At 43.0% G+C, this 25112-nt stretch overlaps 1 long non-coding RNA gene and 1 pseudogene across 1 annotated transcript in view; one reads left to right on the forward strand and one right to left on the reverse strand.

Moving 5' to 3' along the window:
* LOC141418782 (uncharacterized) overlaps positions 1-25112 on the reverse strand; it is a 43313-nt gene that overhangs the window by 4035 nt on the left and 14166 nt on the right. The gene's annotated exons all lie outside the window — the stretch shown is intronic.
* Positions 10323-11143, forward strand: LOC141418899 (E3 ubiquitin-protein ligase SIAH1-like; annotated as a pseudogene).

A 25112-nucleotide genomic window follows, 5' to 3' on the forward strand; every position in this document is an offset into this window, starting at 1 on the left:
CCACACCTCCAGCCTTTTTTTCTATTTATTGTTTATGTATGGTCATCTACTTTTTGCTAAGGGGTCTGCCTTGGACCATGATTCTTCTACCTATGCCTCCTTTGTAGATGGAATTAAAGACATGCCCAAATATCCTAGAATATTCCTTTTGCTGGGGGATGGCCTTAAACCACCATACTCCTACTCTCTGCCCTCTGAGTAGCTGTGATTTCTGGCATGTACCATCAGCCCTGGTCTTGATCTCTTTAAAAATAGCTGTATTGATCCAGGTGTGATGTGTCATGCATGTAATGCCAGGTCATCAGGGGACAGAGATTGTAGGATTACAGTCAGCGGCCAGCCTAGGCACAACTTCAGCAATTCCCTATTGAAAAACATGCTGAGAATCACGGTGCATGACAATAATGCCAGGTATTTAAGAAGCAGTATTTCTAGGATCATGGACTAAGGGAATCCTAGGCAAAACCATGAAACACAATCTGAAAAACAGACCTAAAGCAAAATAACTGGCCTGGATCAGTTTAGAGGCCTTGTCAAGCAAGCACAATACCCTGAGTTCAATACCCTGAACCATAAAAAGTGGCTGTAATAATATAATTGAAATACAATGAGGTATGTATATTAAGATTATGCAACGGAAGAAAAATGAAAAAAAAATTATGAAGTTAAAATTGTGGGACACTGTTAAAATGGTACTTATACGTAAATTTACAGCATTATTTGCAAGAAAATTAAGACAATTTCCCAAAAAAAGAGTTAAGCATTTATCAAGTACAGTTGTCTGGAGGGTTAACAGACATTAACCCTACAGACAGCCAGAAAGTGCAAAATATAGTGTAAAGATTTTTCTAGTTTTCAGAGCCCACATTTGGAAGCCCGGCTTAACTTAGAATTGAGGTCCTCAAATGCTTTTGTATTGTCTTCATCTTAGTAAAATTGCTCCCTTTAGTACCATTGAAGAGCTTTGTAGTTTGGTTTGGCAAATAATCCAAAACTGGGTATACAAATTGGACAGAAAGCTGCATGCATAGGAAGCCTTGGCACTGTCTCTTTGTTCAAGGGGAGGGCATTGATGTATCCTCCTGGGAGCGTTTCCCATAATTACCTTTCTGAGTAATAGAAAAGGAGGTGATTCACAACATAAACAAAAAGAGGGCAGATAAGAATTTTATAATTTTAACAGCTGTTTCTAAGGAGAATCCGTGAATACAATCAATGCAAACACATCACTGGATTATCTGGAGATAATCCTTTGTCTAGGTGGCAGATAAATGATCAGGTTTTATAGCCCACAGATGGAGAATATCAAAGGAAAAATGAAGGGGGTAATTAGAATCAGTAATGAAAAATGGACATGACAGATTTTGGAGTTCAAATAGTGTCTATAGAAACTCTGGAGAGGAACAAGCATCCTATAATCTCTATATATAAGACAGGGTGCACAAGACTCAGAGTTATACCAGTCTCAACCCACCTTCATGTAGATGTCTGCCATGTGACAAAAATTACAAACCTAAGTCTAAATGGTGTGCTTTACTCAATTGAATATTGGAGTAGGAAAATTTGACTAGTTAATAAAGTGATGAAGTCATGAAAGACAAAGCATCATTTAGATGAGGAGAGAAAACAGTCTGGAAAAGCCAAAGAAAAACAGATGGTGCCCTCTGGTAGTAACAACAGTTAAGTCTTCAAATATTATAGATTTTTCTAACAGCCATCCTATAGCATGGATTCTGGAAATGGGATTTTCCTTAGGACTTTGCTATATTTACTCATTAACTCTTCACTTTGCTTGGACATACAGGGGAAGCAGGAAGGCAAGTTCCCTGCTGTGTTCTGTCTTCTGTAAAGGGGCATCTGAATGCTCTTCCTTATCAACTCTCATGACGTTCCTACAACTGGATGGATAAAATGTTCTCACTATATTCATTAATAATTTTTACATATTTTCTTCTACATTTTGGAATTTAGAGATGCAAAATTTTCTACTTTTTTTTCATCTTAATAAGCGGCCAAGCTTATTGATACACACACCCATGCACAAATCTTTCTACCAGGCTGAGAATAATTAAAATTCTCCACATAGAAAATGCAATAAAAATTCCACCTTCTCATATTAGTCTCTCAATTCCCTCAATGGACAATCCCTGGAGAAGGCATGGCACCATACTATAGTTTGGTATTATCTAAAACTTTTTTATTATTAAAGTATAAATTCTAGCTTAGCAACCAACCCAATGGTTACTATAAAGTGACAATTTTTTTATTTACTCAGTAATTATCCATGTATTCATATACACAATGACAAAGAAATTGTTCAATAAAATTACAGAGATGAGCAAGTAATATTTTTATAGGCACAGTTGCAGATGGAGGATAAAAAATAATATACAAAGGTGATAAAAGAATGACATACTAAGACAATTATATCATTATGGCAGACTGATGTCTTCTTAGAGTTGACCATTTTATAATGCAATTACAACTTACTCCACACAAAATTTAGATTTTTTATGTAGAAATGTCTGGTGATTCAGGTGAGACCCTTTTTTGAGAAAACCCTTCACAAAAATAAGGCTGGTGGAGTGGCTCAAGGTGAAGACCCTGAGTTTAAACTCGAGTACCATTTAGATAAAAAACGAATGGATAGAAATGGGATTTCAAGTCAGAAATGGAATCTCTTTTTAATCTCAACATGCTAGTTTGTCCCTGTTCACCACGAAATGTACATATATTGGAACAGGAATCAATGGAATATCATAAATAAAAAAGTATAGTGTGGGTGTGTCTGGGATGGAATTTTCAAATTTTGAAATGAAACATATACTCTTAAATGGCACACATGTATATGTAAGTTTTACTTTTCTGGAGAACAGTGCAGGAGCATACCATTGTGTGGCCAGGACCAGTCTGAACACTATGATAACTGTTCTCTGTAATGATATGATAATGCACATCTTATCTTCTATCTCAAATGTCACTCTGTGCGCAGATAGGTTCATTATTTCAGAGTAGTTGAGACATTTTCAAAATGATAACTAGACTCTGCCAGTATGGGAAACCTAAGTTGTTGCTGAGAAAAGAGGTTAACGATGCTGTGCTAACAACAAAAAGGTATATTCATGTGGATTTTATAAACGCTGATTCTGCACACAGTCTACTTTAATTTTACTCAACCTAGCTTCTTTGTTGTTCTTCATTTTGAACACTCCAATATATTTACTCATTTCCAAATTTGTTTCATTACACAATTTGATTAAATTTGAGTTCATTACACAGTTTGTGTTTTTCATATATCATTCCTGGGGAGTGACTAAATATTTTCATATACTAGGAAAAATATACATTTCCTAATACAATTTTGTACACACCTCTTGAGAATATCACCCATACTGCTTTCCTCAGATGAGGACTGTGATAGTAAATATAGCAATGATTCATCAAAATAGAATTACAGATCATATGCTTCTGAATATAGCGCTCCATATTCAAAACTTAACAATGGACTGGAATATTCAGAACTTTGGAAAGGAAAGGAAGTGGGATATCAGGGCATAGTTTGCATGGGGTTGATGAGGACTGGTTCCCTGCCATTTGGAGACTGCTGGGGATGTTGTTAAGGTGTGGTGTCATCAAGTCAGTGAAGAAAGCATTTGAGGATAGAGGAAATGAGGATCCTGGTGGCCTTCGGAGAGGGTCTTGGCTGGGGTCATAGATTGGGATGTGTCTGGGAGCCTGTAAGGTCTAATGTATTCTACCGCCTTGCTCTGTAGGTTCTGGAGAAGTTGAGAGGTTTTTGAGTCCAGGTTCTGGTGAAGAGGACATGAACTGAAAAGTACTTGTTCTCTTCCAGCCTCGGTCTCCTTTGATCACTCAGGGACTCAAGCTGTAGTCATCAGATGGGCAGCTCCATTGAACCTGCATAGCACCAAAGGGGCACATTGTCCCCATTCATTGGCATTAACTACTCTACCAGGCTTGGGTAGTTGAAGAACAGTTATGTGTTAACACAGACATTAAGTGCCAGTTGGTTTGGAATGTTCTGAGTTCTTAGGCAGACTTGGGTGCCAAGCAGATCACAAGTTCATAAGCAGATCATAAGTTACTGGGGAGGATGCCCATAATGCAGTCTTCCTTATGAAATTAAGAAGGGCTTTATTTTGAAGAAACTGTCATATTTTCATCAGTAATCATAATGTAGACACAGGAGCTTGGCTTATGATTCAAAACTTCTGACTCAGGCTCTTCTTCCAGGGCCTCAGCCTTCCCAAGGGAAACCTGTCCCTAGGAAGCCATCTGCATTCCTATTTCAGATCCATCCTCACTTGTGCTTTGCATCTAGTCAATTAAGTTAAACTCTCTTAATGTCAATTATCTAAACTGTAATGTGAGGAAATCAACCCCTGCTCTGTCTAACCCTTGGACAGATTTGTGGTCCAGAAAATACTAGATATTACCCATGAGCCACAATACATTTAGCATTTGAAGAGTTGAAGTCTCACCTGTATTTAATTATCGTTACCCTGTGACATAACATAGGATGTTAACATTTCCACATCCTAATACAGGGAACTGAAGCACAGAGGCGTCAATATAGTCTATATCTTCTAAGTTAGATTTTTTTACCCTAGATATGAGGCCCTGGTCCTGTCATTTTTGTCACTGTTCTCTGCAATATCTGTTCACCTTAGTGAAGAAATTTTCCTATATGTGTACACTGTGTGGTTTAAGAATACACCACACTGCAAGATATTCTGAAACTCCTCCCTGATTTTGTATACTTTGCCACCCAAACACTGTAAAAGAAAATCAAAAGCTTGAACAGAGAGAAAATTCACTTCCACTTTTCTGTTTTGTAATATGCACTGCACTTTTGCTAATCATATTCCCTTTTTTGCAATGAAACAATGTAAGTTATTGTCAGTTATCTAATTGTTAGTTACACATTGACCAACCTCTGCCTCCCTTCTGGTAACTACTATTCTACTCTCTCTTTCTCTGAGAACTTGATTTCTCTTTTTCAGATTTCACCTCTGAGTGAGTGGGATGAGTAAATGTTTTCTGTGACTGGCTAATTTCATTTAACACAAAATCCCCCAGACCCTGCTGTGACCTTGCAAATGATAGCATGCTCCTCCTGACACATAAACATGGACATCTGAATTATTGGGTATGCTATCACTACACCACAATAACATTAAATGAAACACCACCTTGTAACCCAAAATTAATACCTCATGTGTCAACCAAATATAATTTGATCTGTGTATTAATTATTTCTAAGTACCCCATAGTATTTTGCTAGTAACATGTCACTAGCTCTCTAGCTCTCTCTATTATAATACTCTGCCAGGTTTTCTCAGACATGAGAACCGTTCCTTAGGGAAGTCAAGAAAATCTTCTAGTGGCCACAAACAGTGAGTCACAACTGTCCTAGCAATAGTGTTCATCCTGTGTAAGATTTCTTTATTAGCTCCTCTACAGTGGGCATATCAAACACTTTCAAATTTTAGGTTTCCTTCCCTTTCCCTACTCCTTCTGTATGCATTCTCCCCTTCCTGTATGACCCGTGTCCAATAATATTGGCTGCAATTGTTTTAGGTCTATAATCCACATATGAGGGAGAACATACAATTTTTGGCCTTCTGAACCTGGTTAACTTCACTTATGATGATGCTCTCCAGTTACATCCATTTACTTGCAAATGACAAAATTTCATTCTTCTTTGTGGCTGAGTAAAATTCCACTGTGTATAAATACCACATTTTCTTAATCCACTTGTCAGTAGTGGGGCATCTTGGCTGTTTTTGTAACTTGGCTATTGTGAATAGTGCTGCAATAAACATGGGTGTACAAGTGCCTTCGGAAAAACCTAAGTTGCACTCCTCTGGGTATATTCCTAGGAGTGATATTGATGAATCATATGGTAGATCTATGTTTAGTTTTTTAAGAAGCCTCCATATTGTTTTCCAAAATGGTTGTACTAGCTTACTTTCCCACCACCAGTGTAACAGGGTTCCTCTCTCCCTGCATCCTAGCCAACATTTGTTGGTGGTGGTATTTTTGATGATAGCTATTCTAACAGGAGTGAGGTGGAATCTTAGTGAGGTTTTGATTTGCATTTCCTTTACGGACAGGGACGGTGAGCATTTTTTTCATGTTTTTTTTTGCCATTTCGATTTCTTCCTTTGAAAAAGTTCTGTTTAGCTCCTTTTTTATTGGTTCATTGATTTTGGGGTAGTTTAGTGTTTTGAGCTCCTTATATATTCTGATTATCAGTCCTTTGTCTGATGTGTAGCCAGTGAATATTTTCTCCAAATTTGTGGGTGATCTTTTCAGTTTAGAAATCATTTCTTTTGTTGTGCAGAAGTTTTTAAATTTCATGCAGTCCCATTTGTCCATCCTTTCTCTTAGTTGCTGGGCTCCTGGAGTTCTACTGAGGAATTCTTTGCCTATACCTATTGTTTCCAGAGTATTCCCAGCTCTTTCCTGTATTAACTTCAGAATTTTGGGTCTGATATCAAGGTCCTTAATCCATTTTGAGTTGATACTAGTTCAGGATGATAGGCATGGATCTGTTTCAGTTTTCTATGGGCAGATAACCATTTTTCCCAACAACATTTGTTGAAGAGGCTGTCTATTCTCCATCATATATTTTTCAGCCATTTGATTTTTAACAAGGAGTGCATTGGAGAAAATAGAGTCTCTTCAACAAATGGTGGTTGGAAAACTGGATCTCCTCTGTAAAACACTGAAACTAGATCACATTCAAAGTGAATCAAATATCTTTATGTAAGATCTCAAATGGTAAAACTGATCCAGGAAAAACCAAGGAATACATTAGACCACAAACACCTAAGCCTACTTTGTGAACAGAACTCCAATAGCTCAGCAATTAAGAGAAAGTACTGACAAATGGGATTACATAAAGTGAAAAAGCTTCTTCACAACAAAAGTAACACTTGCTAGACTGAAGAGACAGCTTACAGAAAGGCAAGAAAATCTTTGTGAGTTATACCTTGAGCAAGGGATTAATAACTAAAATATCCATGAAGCTCAAAAAACTAACACCATAAAGAATTAACAACCCATTAAAAACATGGTTTTATGAACTGAATAGACAATTCTCAAAAAAAAGTGCAAATGACCAACAAACACATGAAAAATGCTCTACGTCTTTGGCCATAGGAAATGCAAGTGAAAAGGACACTGAGATTCCCCCACACCCCAGTAAGAATGGGTATTATCAGTAAAACAACAACAAAAGCATGTGAGGATATTGGGAAAACAAATACTTACACACTGTTGGTAGGAATGTAAAGTAGTGCAACCACTATGGAAAGCAGAATGGAGGTCCCTCAGAAAACTGAAAATAGAACTATAGGGCAAGCAATGAAGAGGTGACTTAATTTTGGATGAGAGAAGCACTTTAGAAACAGACTTGTAAAAGGGGCATGAGAAACAATAGGTTCCTCACGAAAATAACAAGCCTCTTACCAGAATAACAAAATGCAGCTGTAAGATCTGGGCCTCAAGGCCAGGGAGAACTGACCAGACCTTCCTGGATGCTCAGTTACATAAGCAAAGGTACAGACAGGTGGCTGAGTTTGGCCAAAAACTGACTCTGTGCCATCCAATCACAAATACAGTTTCAAGAAAGGATAGTTGAACTATGCAGGTTAATGCTCATGTCATTTCCTAGACTTCAGCCATTATTTGGCTTAGTTCTTTCATGAAGTCCAAATATCATGGTGCTTTACTCTCCTTTCAATAAACTTTTGTTCTGTGGAGTGAATTTGCTTTAACTCCTAACTTCTTGTCCAGCACCTTCATCCATTGACTGTGCAAGGACATGAACCCAGGGAAAAACAATCTAGTCTGATATCAGAATTACCATATGACAATCAAGCCATACTAAGGCTTCATATAACTGAAGAAATATGCTCCAGGTATGGTAGAATTACTTGCACACTCAAGTTTATTGCAGCAGTATTCAAATAACCAAGTTTTGGAAACAGCCTGGGTGCCCCACAACTGAAGAATGGATGAAGAAAACTTTATATATATATATATATATATATATATATATATCTCCAGTGGAGTATCATTCAACCTTAAAGAAGAATGAAATTATATTGTTTGTAGGTAAATGGACAAAACTGGAGAACATCATATTAAGTGAAACAAGCCAGGCTCAAATGGTCAAAGACTGCTTGATTTCCCTCATAAGTAGAAGCTAGACCTATAAGATACATGTATGTACAAATAAATATGTCAACTTATGTACACATAATTATGCATTTATACATAGGCATATACATAGTGAGAGACAGAAAGAGAGAAAACAATATTGTTTTATTTGGTTTGACTGAGAGGACTACAGGAGGCAGAAGAAGGAAAGAAAATGCTAGAGAGTGAAAAATATTGACACATTCCAATTATGTATGAAATAATATAATGTAAAGCATTTTAAGGTGTTGAATTATGGGAGAGCAGAGCGATAGATAGAGATTAAGTAATTGCAGGGGGGTTAATCTGACTAACACATGAAATATACATGCCTGAAATGCCAAGGCAAAACCCCCTTGTGCTATCAATATTCACATAAAAAATGAAAAAAGATAAGACAGTGAAACAGATGCTTTCTGGGAGCAGGAACCAGTGGGGGATGAGAAGAAAAAAAGGAAAAGGTGACTGAGGGAGAATATGGCGAGTGTGTTTTGTGTGCATGAATGGAAATAGAATGATGAAACCTGTTGAAATATTTCTAAAAAAGGGAGCAGCAGGCATGAGGAAGTACAAGGGAGGGAATGAATTTCATTAAGATGTATTGTTAGCACAAATGTAAATATCACATGGTATCCCCCTTATGACTAATATATTCTAACAGAAAATAAAACAATGCTCACAACAAAACCATGAGGGAAACGTAATAAAATATACAGTGAATTACAATGTAGGAAGCTAAATGTCACTTTATAATATAAATTTGGCCATACTACATATGCTAATACCCATTCTGTAGGATCTGACTTTAGAAATTGCTAAAGTATTCTAAATCTATTTGAAAAAATTTAAACTGTTAATGGACCTTTGAAACATTGCTGAACCACTATCTGTTGAGGATTAAGACTAAGTTTATTATTTTACATTCAATTCCACAGTTTCCTATGACTGAGCAGGAATGCTTTTTAACCCAGCTGAACCATGACTCACAAAATGGCACCAAAAGTCATTTAGCTTTTCCTGTACTGTTTCTTCCTTTCTGTCTTTTGTTTCTTATTCTTAATTCCTTCCATCATTTTTCCTTCTGTCTTTCTTTCATGATTTCTTTCCATTTTAGGTACTAGAGATTGAGCACAGAATCTTGTTTAGCTTGTTCTAGGTCACTCAACAAAAACCCCAAACCCATTTAACTTTCTGAAAAAAAAGTATACCAATACATTCCACAATTTTAAATTTCTGTATGATCAAATTTGCAACACACCTAGACCAAGACTTCTTGTGAGAGAAAAAAATCCACAGTAACCATGTTACACAAGATGGAATGAACAAACAAGGTTCAAATCATGGATGATGGATGGATAAAGACCTGGACCTTCTGAATTGCAGAAACCAGCTGAACTCTTAAGTTCCTGGGTCTGAGAAGATATGCCCTGTGACTACCAGGGGACCTATGTGGTCACCCCTCACTGCAGACCATTCACTAAACGTGGCCTGCCCTGAGGACTAGGGACAGTGCTCACTGATGCAGAATCAACAGCAGTGTCCTCTGTGGCCTGACAGAATCCCTTCAGCAAGGAGTTCTGTATAGTAGTCTCAGAGCTCCCCCAAGAGGTAAAGCAAATTTTTATCCTCCTCAATCTGCAGTGTGAGCTGAACTCCAACACCTCACCCCAAGGAGGAGCTAGCAGAGTTACGTTGCAAATACATTTTCATGAGCAGCTCCTTCTCTGCAGAGGGTGGGAAAGAAAAGAAGGCAGGGGGCAGATTAGCCTCACTGTGGGGCTAAAGGAGCTTTGTATTGTTTGGATTCCTCTCCTCCTGGTGGTCCTCTCTTACTGCACAGGTAAGAACAGGTCTCAAGGGCAAGGTGTCAGTACAGAGCTGGCAATGATCCTTTGATTTAAACCTATGTGAGGCTCCCGGGGCCTGGTCCAAGTCCCCGTGGCAGGGTCTGCAGCCACGTGGGCCTTGGGTGGGGACGGCTCAAAGGCGGCCTGGTCCCCGTGACCCGGAGGCGGGCCTGGTCGGTTAGGTGCCCAGCGTGCCCTGAGCCCTTGTGCCGGCCTTTGTTGTGGAGGTCCGGGTGTTCGGCCCACATGAAGCCGTCAGACTGCTACAGCATACCTACTGGTACCTCCAAGTGTCCACCATCCCAGAGGGTACCTGCCTTGACTGGCACAACTGCATCCAACAGTGACTTGGCGAGTCTTTTTGGTGTCCTGTCTGCTTTGACTATGTGTTACCACCCATTCTCCAGTGTCAGAGCGGTCATCTCCTTTGTAGCAACTGTCGCCCAAAACTCACATGTTGTCCAACTTGTTAGGATCCATTCACAACTTGGCTGTGGAGAAAGGGGCCAATTCAGTACTCTTCCTTCTGCATGTGAAATAACTCTTCCACACACAGAGAAAGCAGACCATGAACTCCTGTCCATGCCCTGTTGCTTCCTGTAAATGGCAAGGCTCTTTGGATGCTGTGATGCCCCATCTGATGCATCAGCACAAGTCCATTACAACCCTACAGTGGGAGGATACAGTTTTCCTTGCCACAGACATTAATCATCCTTGTGCTATAGACTGGGTGATGATGCAGTCCTGTTTTGGCTTTCACTTCATGTTAGTTTTGGAGAAACAGGAAAAATACGATGGTCATCAGCAGTTCTTCGCAATCGTACAGCTGATAGGAACAGGCAAGCAAGCTGAAAATTTTGCTTATGGACTTGAGCTAAATGGTCATAGGTGGCGATTGACTTGGGAAGCGACTCCTCGATCTATTCATGAGGGAATTGCAACAGCCATTATGAATAGTGACTGCCTAGTCTTTGACACCAGCATTGCACAGCTTTTTGCAGAAAATGGCAATTTAGGCATCAATGTAACTATTTCCATGTTTTGAAATGAAAATCAAACATTTTCTGGCCAGTTAGTTTAAAACTGTTGCATTCAATTTAAGAGAGAATAAGACACCCATCTGCCTGCCAACCTGAAATTCTTGGTAGGTAGAAGCTAGACACATGAAGGTAAATAAAAGGAAAGGCTGTTAAACACAGGAAACAGTTGCATGTAGTAACACTAATATATTTAAAACTAAGTCAACAGTAAACCTCTGAGAAAAATATATATATATTCCCCCATGATGGGAATCTTTTGTATGAAGAAAGGAAGCATTGTAAAATAATTCTGAATTCTGTGTTTGTTGTAGATTGATTGTGCGTGTGTATGTGTGCGTGTTTTTTCCTTTAACTGACAAGCCATCTGAGTGGTTTCTGACCACTGCTTTCCCCTTTGTGAGTCAATACCTAGTGCTGCTGGGATTTTTTTTTGAGGGGTGTGTGTGTGTGTGTTTGCTAATTTTTATTTTAGTTTTTCATTAAATAAATTTGACTTTTCTGTAATTCAGGTTTTATCTCACTTTTTTGTACCTTTTTAAAGTTAGTCTTTTGATATGCGTAACTGTTTATGCCAAAGTTTGTGTTCAGTATGTATTTTCTTTTCCCTCATTAATCAGTTCATTAGAAATACTTTAAATTTAGCTATTTTGTGAAGATACGGTTCCAGAAAAGAATGGTAACATCAGAACAATTATCAAGCTATTTGAATATTTGAAGCTGTAAGATGGTCTTCTCAGTGTGTCTCCCTCTCACCATCTCACTCCTTCTCATCCAGTCATGCTTTCAGGCTTACTCTCTGAAAGGTCAGGGAATACATTCTCATTTATACAAATAACTGGAAAAAAAATCAGGCTTTTTTTTTCTTTTCCAAAATATCTTGGACAAATCACGTGTTTAAAATTTGTTCCTGTGTTTATTGGTTTTGCAAAAGAAGGCATCGTCATACACAGTATTTGTAATTTAAAGCAAATCATTTGTTTAAAAAAGCAGTTTGCAAGAAATGTTTCGGTCTTTTATAATTCTCATTAAAAAGATTATCTGGCAAATTAGCAAAAAACAATGTGAAGTGTTATTATGGCTTTTTTTAATTTGTTCATTTTCTCTCCATGGATCACATGTGTGTGTGGCTTCAGGTTTCCTCTCCCAGTTTGTGCTGACTTGTCACCCTACATATCTGCATCTCCAAGATGTTCTGCCAGACTCACCTGTACCCTGAGGGTGACATTAATGTTGCTAGCTGTGCCATACACTGGTACCAACAGAAGCCAGGATGTTCTCTTTGGTTTCTTTTGTACTGCAAGTTAGTCAATTAGGGGTCAGAGCTCAGGACTACCCAGCTGTTGTGATTAGATGAGAGGCTGCAGTGCCCTCAAGAATGAAAGAGGCTCCTGGGAGATCCTTCAACCCTTTAGCATATAGGGCCACATGGTAGAGATTATCTGTGGCCCTTGGCAGACACAAATTTGCTGATTCTGGGATTCCCCAGACTGCAAACTATGAGAAATGAATTTCTGTCATTTATAATCCACCCAATAGTGGGAATTAGGTTATAGCAGTTCAAACAGACCAAAAAACCTGCTCAGCCTATTTCTACCTTAGTAAATGAACATTATAATGGCACCTGAACAATACAGACATTTTCTCAGAAGATTCTACATTTCCAGGCAGTGAGCATGTCTGGACATGACCCTCGGTTTGAGGACAATTTTTTAACATCACTGTGTTACTGAATTCTAGTGAGTTTTTTCTTGGAAATTACAAGTCCCAGAAAAAACACAGATATTGTTAGGGTACAAGGCCAGCCACCCTCTGAGAGGACAAACGACACTCGAGACAAAGGAAGTCATAAGGCAAGGTTTATTTTCTAGCTAGCTAGGGTCCAAGCATCTGCCTGACACAGCAGGTTTCAACAAGGACCCTGAGAGAAAAGTTTAAGCAGGTCTTATACTCTTTAAAGCATCAATCATTGTCACATAGGAATTCCTCATGCCCCTGGGGTCACATTTTCCTGATCTTGCCCACATCCTGGTGGTGGGGTAATATTATTTATTGGGAACTGGGGAAACACCAGAGGTTTACTTATCAGGTTACAATGAATGTGTTCTCCCATAAATTAGAGGCTAGTAGTGGAATAGAAACCTAAGGATTAGATAAGAACAGCAGGGGAGTCCTGTTTTGGAAAGTTTATTTACAAGTGGAGACAAAGAAAGGCAGGAATGGGTGCTTATCTCTGCATGGTGCCTTTCATCTCGGTCCTGAACTTTTGCATGGCTCTAATGGGCAATTCCTCACACCTCTGTCCAAGGTTACAGCTTTTAATTGACAGTTTACCATGTTTTACAACCCTGTTTCAAGGCTATCTTCCTCTTCACGAGGTTACCCAAGGGTCATGCCACTTATAGCTGATTTTTAGGCTAGGTGGGCTGCAAATTAAAGTACCCCAACATTCCCCCCTTTAGATGTTCATAATGAGGAATCATGCTCATTTGGATGATATGCGTAAACATTTTCAGGGCTAGGTAGCCCCTCATATTGCTGTCTCAGGACCATGAGTTGGACTGTACTAACTCGATCTTTTACAAAGTTCACTAGCTTATTCAGAATGCATGGGCCGAAAGTTAGGATAAGCAGCAGTATAACCAAGGGACCCACCAGGGTGGAGACCAAGGTAGTAAACCAGGGGGACCTACTGAACCAAGCTTCGAACCAACCTTCTTGGGCTTCTCTTTCCCACTTCCTTTTTGCCAGTCCTTCCCTCACTTTAGACATAGACTCCCTAACTACTCCCGAATGATCAGCATAGAAACAACATTCCTCCCCTAAGGCGGCACATATTCCCCCCTGCTGAAGGAACAATAACTCTAGCCCCCGTCTGTTCTGAAGTACTACCTCAAATAGGGAGGTAAGGGATTTTTCTAGGTGACTAATGTAGGCTTCTATTCTCTCTATATCCTCGTCTATGGCCGTGCGCAGCGAGGACATCCCGCTATGTTGAGTAGCCAGGGAAGCTCTGCTGGTTTCTGCTCCAGCCACTCCTAGGCTAAGTAGGATAGCAATGGTTAATGCAGAAATAGGCTCTCTCTTTTTTCTTTCACCTGTTCCTGTATTCCAGTGTGAATATAGGCTCTCCTCAGAATGATAGATGATGTGGGGCAGCACAGTCTAGGACACAGAATTCCTTAGAGCCATTAAAGACATTAGCCGATAGGCAAGGGGTGAGCCCAGACTGTGAGCATATCCAACATCCATTGTCTTTTGGAATTACCCACTTAATACCATTGTCCCAGGTGGGGTTGGTATCTAAAACAGCACATAGGTCCTGTTTTCCCGCTGGCACCTTCCCTAAGCAGGTTCCTTGGCTGCTCACTTGTTGTATGGTCAGACCCCTCTTACGGTTTCCCCAGGAACATTGAGTGAGGTTTTCACTAGTCGAGACATTGTAGGCGGCATTTAGTCCTATTGCCTCATAGATTGGGGGCCTCACATCATAGCACAGCCAGCAGGAGGTAGTCATATTAGGGCTGGTGTGGTTTAATGTTAGGAATGCGGCATTTACCAAATTCCAATGGGGGTCCATAGACCTGGTCGTGGGGCTGGGCCTTCCCAGGGAAGTGCCAGTTCCTAGCGGTCCTGGAGTTGTAATACTAGCATTTGAGTGAGGTCGGGAAGGGACCAGGGTTGTGTGAGGTCGGGGAGGCGGGTCAACATAGTGTGGCTTAAGTACTTTATTGGGGTCTATCGCCCGAGTAGGGGCTGTTTGCTGTGTGAGCTGGATGGTAAATAGGGCTCCCTGGTCTTGGACCCGAGCCTCATTGGGTCATAGCAGCGAATTTCCCAGATGAAGCCTGATATCCATTGAGTGTCAGCTTTACCTTTTTCTGTAAATTTGATTTTTACAAGGTCACAGCAGGGCCTCCAGCAGCTTCTTTGTTCTGTTATACAGCCCGTAGACACGGTAATTAGGTCTGTTTTCTCAGGGGGTGGCCACCAGATGTTGCCAGTGGACACACAGGACCAGGAAGTGCAAAAAAAATTCGATGCCCCCCGCACTATTACTTTTACCTTTTAGGTGTCCTGGACAGACGTAAAAGTTATCCTTCCGAATCCCCGCACGGGCCACCAGTTTGTCAGATCAAAGGTTAAATCAGGGAACCAGATGTTGGGAGGGGTCACCTTGGAGGTCTGAGTGAGAATCTCCCCTGTGGATGTATCTATGACCACCCAGGTGAGGTGGTAGGGCTGGTGGGGATTAGGGTTCTGGGCAGGTCCCACCCAGCATAGACACAGAAGGCTTAGAATGCGCAGGAGGAATTTTATCATCTTGCTGGCTAATGGGCCTTGGGGTCTGTCCTGGTCCGGAGGTCACTGTAGGGGAGGCGTTGAGAGTTGTGTGGAGAGTTGCTCTGTACGTCTCCTGGGCCGGATGAGCTTCAGTTTTAACGGATTATTGGGGTGTCGCCGTGAGATCCACTCTCTAGCCTCTTCCTGTTCTTGCTGACTGGCTTGACGCACGTGGGAGTGATGGACCCAAGGCCTGACGCCGTCAACCTTAAGAGCAGTGGGGGTAACCAGAATGACCATGTAAGGGCCCTTCCATCTTTCTTCTAAAGTGCGGGCTCTGTGTCTCTTTACCCATACCCAATCCCCTGGGATGATGCCATGTTCCGGGTTTGATGCATCTTTGGTCTCATACAAGGAGTGCATTAAAGGCCAGATCTCTTGTTGGACCTCCTGTAGGGCCTTTATGCTAGCCAAGTAATTTGGGGCCATACTGGGGTCTTGGCCCGGTAGAGTTCGGAAAACAATGGGGGCAGAGCCCCATATAGAATTTCAAAAGGTGTCAATCCATGTACATATGGTGAATTTTGAACCCGGAAGATGGCATAGGGTAGGAGGGCCACCCAGTCTCCGCCAGTCTCGATGGCTAATTTAGATAAGGTCTCCTTTAGGGTCTGATTCATTCTTTCTACCTGCCCTGAGCTCTGGGGGTTATATTCACAATGTAGTTTCCAATTAGTCCCCACTGCCCGGGCCAGCCCTTGTAGGACGTTACTGATGAAAGCTGGACCATTATCAGAGCCTAGAGTTTCGGGGCTGCCATATATGGGTATGATTTCCTCCAGCAAAACCTTAGCTACAACCTGAGCAGTCTCTCGTTTTGTAGGAAAAGCCTCCACCCAGCCTGAGAAAGTGTCTATCAGAACCAACAAATACCTATGCCCATACCTTCCCGGCTTCACCTCAGTGAAATCCACTTCCCAGCTCTGTCCCGCTGCCCTCCCCCGTACCTGTGTACCTGTATGTAGGAGTCCCTTTTTGCTGAGTTTCATAGCCTGACACCTGGCACATTGGTCCACAATCCTTTGAATCTGGGCTGTTTGGTGTGGGAACCAGAGGCAGGCTGACTGGAGGAGGGCAAGTAGTTTTTTCTTGCCTAAATGGTTGGCTCGACGTAGGTTGGAGAGGAGAAACAGTCCTAACTTTTCAGGAAGGATCAGTCGCCCTTCGTCATCATGATACCAGCCTTGCTGGTTGGACTCTGAGCATCGGTGACCTTGGATCCACTGTCTGTCTTCCGGGGTGTACTCGGGTCGTGGTGGTAAGCGTGGAAGCTCGAGCATGGGTAAGGTCAGCACTAGGGTCGTGGAGGCCAAAGCAGCGTTTCGGGCCACTTCGTCCGCTTGCCGGTTCCCCATAGCTTCCAGAGTCTGGGAAGACTGGTGACCAGGAACGTGTACTATCGCCGCAGCCTGGGGTTTCTGCACTGCAATCAGTAATCTGTGGATCTCCGGGAGGTTAAGTAGCTCCTTTCCTTCCACTGTAATGAAACCCCTTTCCCAGTAGATGGCGCCATGTATATGGACGGTGCCGAAAACGTAGCGGCTGTCGGTATAAACAGTCACCCGTTTTCCCTTAGCCCGCTCGAGTGCCTCTGCCAGCACTATCAGTTCGGCCTTCTGGGCTGAGGTCCGCGGGGGCAACAGGGCACTCCAAATTATTTTCCCACATTGATCCACCACTACTGCCCCCGCCTTACGTACCCCATCCGAGACAAAGCTACTCCCATCTGTATACCATACCAGCTCGCTGTTGGGTAGGGCTAGGTCCTGAAAATCGGGGCGCACTTGGAGGATTTCAGCTATGATCTCTTGACAGTCATGTAGGGGGGCTTCCAGGTCCAGATTTGGCATCAAGGTGGCCATTTTAAGAGAGACTGGTTCAGAGAAGAGGATTCAGGGGGCATCCAGCAAGAGCCCTTGGTAATGAGTCAGTTGGGCGTTGGTCATCCATCTACTTGGAGGGTGCTTTAGGACCCCCTCTACTGCATTAGGGGTTACCACCTTCAGATGTTGCCCAAATGTGAGCTTATCAGCGTCCTTTACAATTAGGGCAACTGTTGCTATGATCTGCAGGCATGGGGGCCAGCCTGCTGCAACTGGGTCCAACCTTTTGGATAGATAAGCAACTGGACGCTTCCAGGGCACTAGGCACTGCGTTAGTACACCTTTCGCTATTCCCCTTTCGTCTACAAAGAGGGTGAAGGGCTTTAGAGGGTCTGGCAGTGCCAGGGCTGGAGCTCTTAGGAGGGCGGTCTTGAGCTCCTCAAAGGCCTTCTGTTGATCTGGTCCCCAGGCCCATGGGGCCTTATCTTTAGTTGCCTTGAATAAGGGTTTTGCCAGTTCAGCATACCCCAATATCCACAGCCGGCAGTAGCCTGCCATCTCCAGGAACTCACGAACTTCTCGAGCTGAGGTGGGGACAGGGAGTCTGAGAATAGTTTCTTTCATAGCATTCGTTAACCATCTGGTTCCCTCTTTTAGCTCATACCCCAGGTAGGTGACTGTTTGTCTACAAATTTGGGCCTTCTTTGCACTGGCCTGATAGCCCAATTTCCCCAGCTCCTGGAGGAGGTCTCCAGTGGCTTGCCGGCATTCAGCTTCAGATGCAGCTGCCAGAGCAAGTCATCTACATACTGCAAAAGTGTGATGGAACTGTGGCTCCGGCGATATGAGTCCAGATCCTGATTAAGAGCCTCACGGAACAGAGCAGGGGAGTTTTTGAAACCCTGTGGGAGTCAGTCCATGTTAACTGTCCGGGGGTTCCCATATTTCCATCATGCCATTCGAAGGCAAAAATTTGTTGACTGTTGGGTGCCAGGGCTATGTTAAAAAAAGCATCTTTCAAGTCCAAAGTGGTATACCAAACATGGGAAGAGGGCAAATGGCTTAGCAAGGTATAGGGGTTGGGGACTGTGGGGTGGATGTCCTCGAACCTCTTCTTTACTTCCCTTAAATCTTGGACTGGCCTATAGTCTCTTCCCCCGGGTTTCTTAATGGGGAGGAGTGGAGTGTTCCAAGCAGAACGGCAGGGCCGTAATATTCCGGCCTCCAGGAGACGGTTAATGAGAGGGGCAATCCCCCTCTGTGCCTCAGAAGACATGGGATACTGACAGAATCGGATGGGCTGAGCCGAAGCCTTGATTTCTACCATTACCGGTGTTCGATGTTTCACAAGCCCCACACCTGTTATTTCTGCCCAAGCCTGAGGGAAGGTTTGAATACAATAAGTCATTTCAGGGGACCACTCAATAGGTTTTGGGGGAGGGTCCCGCAAGGAGAACAAGCGATGTTCATCCTCGAGAGACACAGTCAAGACTTGGAGGGGCTGTCCTCGTCCATCCATCAGTTTGATTCCATCCAGCTCAAAGTGAATGTGAGCCCTCACCTTAGTTAGCAGATAACGTCCCAGAAGGGGGGCAGGGCATTCAGGAATGACCAAAAAGGAATGGATCACCTGATGCCAATCCAAATCCACCTGATGGTTGCTAGTCCATTGATATGCCTTGCATCCAGTGGCTCCTTGCACGAGACTAATTTTCTGAGACAGTGGCCCAGTAGGTTTATGTAGAACTGAATATTGAGCCCCTGTGTCCACCATGCATCTCACGGGCTTCCCCTCCACATATATGGCTACCCAAGACTCGGGGAGGGGTTCTGAGCCCCGTCCCCTCTAGTCATTGTCCAATTCAGTTAACAGGACCCAGGTGTCATTGTTGGGCCTGCTATTTGGCCTCAAGCGACCCTGGAGCTTGGGACATTCTCTCTTCCAGTGTCCATATTCCTTACAATAGGCACACTGTCCCTGGCCTAACTGGGGCTGATCTCTTTGGGGATGGGGGGGCCAGTCCGTCCAGAGTCTTGTCCAGCCAAACCTTGGACCCTTGCTAGCAATAGTTTAGCCATTTCCTTCTGCTGTTTCTTGTTTTCCTTACTCTGGTGTTCCCTGTCCTCCCTCTGAATCCTTTCTTGTAGTTCCTGATTTTCTTTCCTGATTCTATCCTCTCGCTCTTCCAGGGTTTCTCAGGTGTTAAAAACTTTTTTGGCTACTTTCATCAGATCCTGGATAGCCATTTCCCCAAGTCCTTCCTGCTTATATAGTTTCTTCCTAATATTGGGGGCAGCCTGATTTATGAAGGACATTATCATGGCTGACTGATTCACCTCTGCTAGTGGATCTAGGGGGGTATACTGTCTGTATGCATCGTAAAGGCGCTCAAGGAATGTGGCCGGGCTTTCATTCTCCCCCTACACTACTGTCTTTACCTTAGCCAGATTGGTAGGGCGGCGAGCTGCCACACAGAGGCCTGCCATAAGAGTCTGGTGGTAGACCTGGAGATGCTCCCTACCTTCTGCATTCCCATAGTCCCAGTCGAGTCTGTTTAAGGGAAAACAGTCATCAATCAGGTTTGGCAGGATAGTCCGTTGTCCATTGTCACTGTGGACATTCTTTCTAGCTTCAGTGAGAATCCACTCTCGTTCCTCAGTGGTGAACAGAGTCTTAAGGAGCTGCTGACAGTCATCCCATGTAGGACTGTGAGCATGTAAAATGGACTTGAACAGATCGGTCAGGCCTCTAGGATCCTCAGAAAAAGGAGGATTCTGGGCTTTCCAGTTGTACAGGTCACTACTTGAAAAGGGCCAATACTGATAGATGCATCCCCCATTGGGACCAGCACTGCCCAGAGCCCGCACAGGGAGGATGGGGGGGCAGTGGAAGTGGAGGAGGGCTCCTCCTCCAGAATTTCTTCGCGCTGCCTACAGGGCCTGAGTCCCCTCGCCAGTCTGGAGACTGGGGCAGGGGGTGCAGACGGGGAAGCTGATGAATGGGGAGGTTCAGGGGGGGCAGCTGCCTCTGGCTGGAGCAACGCAGCAGCGGCATACTGCAGGGGGCTTGCCTCAAAATCTAAGTCTATCAAGGATGGGTGGGAACTCTGTTCTTCCTGCAGAATAGGCTTCTTAGGGGAATTAACAGGAGTGGGGGCATTCTCCAACATGGCCAGTATTGTGGGCCGGTCTATAGGTGCCTCATGGATAAACAGCCGCAGCCAGGAAGGGGGGTCCTCTACTAAAGTCTGCCACATAAGGATGTAGGGATATTGATCAGGGTGGCCATGAAGACCAGGTTTATTAATGACATCGCGGACCTTCTTAATTGTGTCCAAAGAGAAGGTACCCTGAGGAGGCCAGCCTACATTAAAGGTTGGCCATTCCACTGAGCAAAGGGCATCAAACTTACCTTTCTTAATTTCCACACCATAATTGTGTCCCTTAGCACGGATTTCTGAAAAGTGACTCAGAAGAAGGGTCTTAAGAGTTACCTGAGCCTGTCCCATGATGATCAGAAGAGATGGACAAAGGAGACAACAAAGAACAAAAGAGACAATTCCAGCAGACAAACAAATTCGCACAGGACTCTCCAACATACACAAGTAATGGCCGGTCAACCAGACTACTCTCACAGGCGCATTTCCATTCACACCAGATTCAGGATCCTTACCCAAAGACCGCCCAAATGGCGTCCACTGAGGACGTCGGTGCAGCTCCTGACTGTCGGGGATGTTTCCCACAACTTCCAATAGTGAAACCTCCAGGGCTGTAACCCTTTCCCTCCACTCAATGAGAATTCCCAACCAAATTCAGATGGGGACCCCAGGTCCCTCCAAACAGAGGTGGCCAATCCTCCTTCTGTGGTCTTTCCCAATTAAACCTTGGTATTGGAGGCTGTTTGTTCCTCTCAGGGAGGGGCCGATCTTGCTGGGGCCTCCACCTGTTAGGGTACGAGGCCGGCCACCCTGTGAGAGGACAAAGGACACTCGAGACAAAGGAAGTCATAAGGCAAGGTTTATTTTCTAGCTAGCTAGGGTCCAAGCATCTGCCTGACACAGCAGGTTTCAACAAGGACCCTGAGAGAAAAGTTTAAGCAGATCTTATACTCTTTAAAGCATCAGTCATTGTCACATAGGAATTCCTCATGCCCCTGGGGTCACATTTTCCTGATCTTGCCCACATCCTGGTGGTGGGGTAATATTATTTATTGGGAACTGGGGAAACACCAGAGGTTTACTTATCAGGTTACAAGGAATGTGTTCTCCCATAAATTAGAGGCTAGTAGTGGAATAGAAACCTAAGGATTAGATAAGAACAGCAGGGGAGTCCTGTTTTGGAAAGTTTATTTACAAGTGGAGACAAAGAAAGGCAGGAATGGGTGCTTATCTCTGCATGGTGCCTTTCATCTCGGTCCTGAACTTTTGCATGGCTCTAATGGGCAATTCCTCACACCTCTGTCCAAGGTTACAGTTTTTAATTGACAGTTTACCATGTTTTACAACCCTGTTTCAAGGCTATCTTCCTCTTCACGAGGTTACCCAAGGGTCATACCAGTTATAGCTGATTTTTAGGCTAGGTGGGCTGCAAGTTAAAGTACCCCAACAATATGATTGGCATAAGTTATATGAAACTGAGCCTTGAGGTGAGCAAATAAAAGTCTCATTTATACAATCAGTGAAAAGCATAAAATAATAAAGCAGTATGGGACTGTGTAGGGTATGTTATATGGGTTTCTCTGGGAACATTAAGTGTGTTCACTCAGAAAAGTCCCGCAAACACTCTCAATGTAGGGGAAAGGAAAGATGGGTCCTCTGTCACTATTGTTGACGGCAGCTGTGTCCTCTTTCCTCCAGATCATCTGTCACTGCTCAGGTAAGGTCAGGACACACATGTCTAGGGTTAGGGCTCCAAGCTGAGTCATTCCCCTCAGACTAAGATGTCCAAGCAGCTCTAACTTTATCTCTGCTTTACCACTCATCATCGTTATCTCTTTCCAGATTATGTGTCAGCCTGTGCTGACTCAGCTGTCCTCCCTCACTGCATCTTCTGGATCATCTGCCAGACTGACCAGCATCCTAAACAGTAATTTCATTGTTGCTGGCTACCACATATCCTGGTACCAGCAGAAGACAGGGAGTGCTTCTCAGTTTCTGTTAATCTACTCAGCCTCAATTAAGAACCAGGGCTTTGGGGTTCCCAGTCACTTCTCAAGATCCAAACATGCCTCACACAATGCTGGACTTTTACACATCTTTGGACTTCAGCCTGAGGATGAGCCTGACTGCCACTAAGAAACATTTCACTACATCAGTAGCACTTACACAGTGATCCAGACCAAGGGGTAATTGAGATTAAAACCTCACCTTTGTTTTGCTTTCTCGGACATATTTCTAATATGTACTTAACCAGACAATTTCTACATGACTCAGTTTCCCTCCCAGTTGATGATGGATGAAGACAGAGGAGATTGACCCTCCCTTTTCCTCCTCAGTTTCTGGGCTTGGCTCAAATGCATGTGTAATATGAGAGTGCCTGGTCAGTCACAGAGTCCATGGTGTGCCCATACCACTACATGAGATTCACACCATAGTGAGATCCACTTCCACTAAAACTGCTATTTCCAGCCGGACTCTTGTAACAGCCCAGCCCCCTGAGGCTTAGAGAAAGAAGGTCTGTATGACTCCAGTTATTCTGAGAAAAGTCTCCTCCCCAGTGAGATGTATGTGTGGTGTCTTCCCAGTGAGCATAATGACAACCTGGATGGGGCTCTTTCCCACTGAGTCAAGTTCTGCTCCCATCTGTGCCCCAAGGTGATTTTGTGATCTTGCTGAGATTATAGGGAGGCTTGGGTCACACAGGGTTAAGGACATTCTTGAACAAAGATTGTCCATTCTATAATAACAGTATTCAGTGAAGATCAGAGATATACATGGAGTGATGTCTCCACTCTGGAGTTTTAGGAAGTCACTGCTGTTGGCACCCTGTTTCGTCCTGGCCTTCCATTTCATAATTCTATCTACACAGGTGACTTGATGTTAGGGTTTTTGTAAGGTACTCACTAGGAGCATATTTTTGTTTCTCTTTCCATTCCTTAGTACAGTTATAGGGCCTTTGCACTGGCTTCAAATAATAAAGTCAATAGTAGGGGATAGACTATGTGTGACTCTTAGGTCTCAGATTTCCTTAACCTGAAACTAGGTGAGTCTGCCTTCTGTTCCTATCCCAGTTCTGCAGTGCACTGGGCAACTACAGCAGAATAATCTGAGCAGGGTGGCTTATAAAAAACAGCCATGTGTTCCTCACAGATTTAGATAATGGAAATCTATCATCAGGACACTGAACATAATCTGGTGTGAACCTTCACTTTTGTTTATAGATGGTACATTCTCATTATTTCTATACAGGGTGCAAGTGGCAAGTATGCTCACTTTGTCCTGTTTCATAAGGGCACTAATCCCATCCATGTTACAGTCAAGTCAAAAGTATCCAAATTCTTAATATCATAATCTTGGGTAGGATTTCAAAATGTGGCTTTTGGGGGAGAGGAGGAAAGGGAGACAAAACCCTGCAGACCACAGCACCAAATGATCTCAAATTTCTACTAGTTCTCCAGGTGCATGAACACAGATTCCAGGCTTGAATATTATTCAACCCTGAGCAGCTGGTTGCTCTTTCTGATATGGGTGATCACTCTTTCAATTTATTAAAGCACACCTGGGTGTCGTGGAACACATCTAAATTCTCAGCACTTGGGAGGCTAAGGACTTGACTTCAAGGCCAGTCTGGACTACAAACGATGACTGAGATCCACCCAGACTAACTAGTGTGACCACATCTCAACAACAACAACAACAAAAGCAGCAGAAGCAGAAGTACAAGCAGAACCAGAACCAGAACCAGAGGGGGAAGAAGAAGAGGAAAAGAAGAAGGAAAAGGAGAAGAAAGGTATCTTTTTGCAACCAAGCTATCCTAGATCAGTGCATGTCTGCTTTTCATTAGAGGAAAAATAGCTGTATACATTGTGAAGAATGCTCTGTTTCTTTACTGAATTTCTTATTCTTATTCTTATTCTTTTGCTTCCGTCATGGAGAACTTCTCATAGTTGTCTTATAAACCACACGAGGAGATGGACAGGAGATTACAGGTACAAATGGATTGTGTGGAGACATGAGACAATGCGTCATCAAACATTGAAACCACCCAGCTTTATCGTACCACAGCAGACACAGTGACAGTGGAGAAGTCAATATATGGATGTGTCTGGGTCTTTGGCAAAAAGGCTATAACCTCTCCTTCAAGACTGTTTCCTCTGAATTCTACATAGGAGTTACCATATGACATTGGTCTGGTGCCTCTGTCACCTTCTGGCTGGGGCCCAACAAGTGTATCTTTACAGGGACTTGTGGGAGAGCCCCAGACGAAATTTCCACACAGGTCCACCACATGCCAGTAAAAGCTGTCAAGACAGGGTTTTTAATTCAGGGAAGAATTCTTTTCTTCCAATCATAAAAGTTAGTTAAAAATAAGACTATTGAACACTAAAACTGAATTGCAGAAACTAGGACAGGACTTCAACACCTCAGAAAAAATACATATAAACAAGAATGAGAAAAGAAGAAAGGATGAATGTGAGTTTGCCAAGGAAATGTATTGTCAATGGCAAAAAGTAAATCAGCCAGTCTCTTGTTAAATGAACTAAGTGAATTAGACCACACCTCTTTAGATCAAGAGAACCCAAGGGGAAACTATGGTCCTTTTCAGAAGACTTAAGGAAACTCAAGTCGTTCAACTTCATTTGACACTAGACAGTTGTTCACTGTCCTGTGAAA

This window comes from Castor canadensis, chromosome 18, assembly GCF_047511655.1.
Source record: "Castor canadensis chromosome 18, mCasCan1.hap1v2, whole genome shotgun sequence".
Lineage (NCBI taxonomy): Eukaryota > Metazoa > Chordata > Mammalia > Rodentia > Castoridae > Castor > Castor canadensis.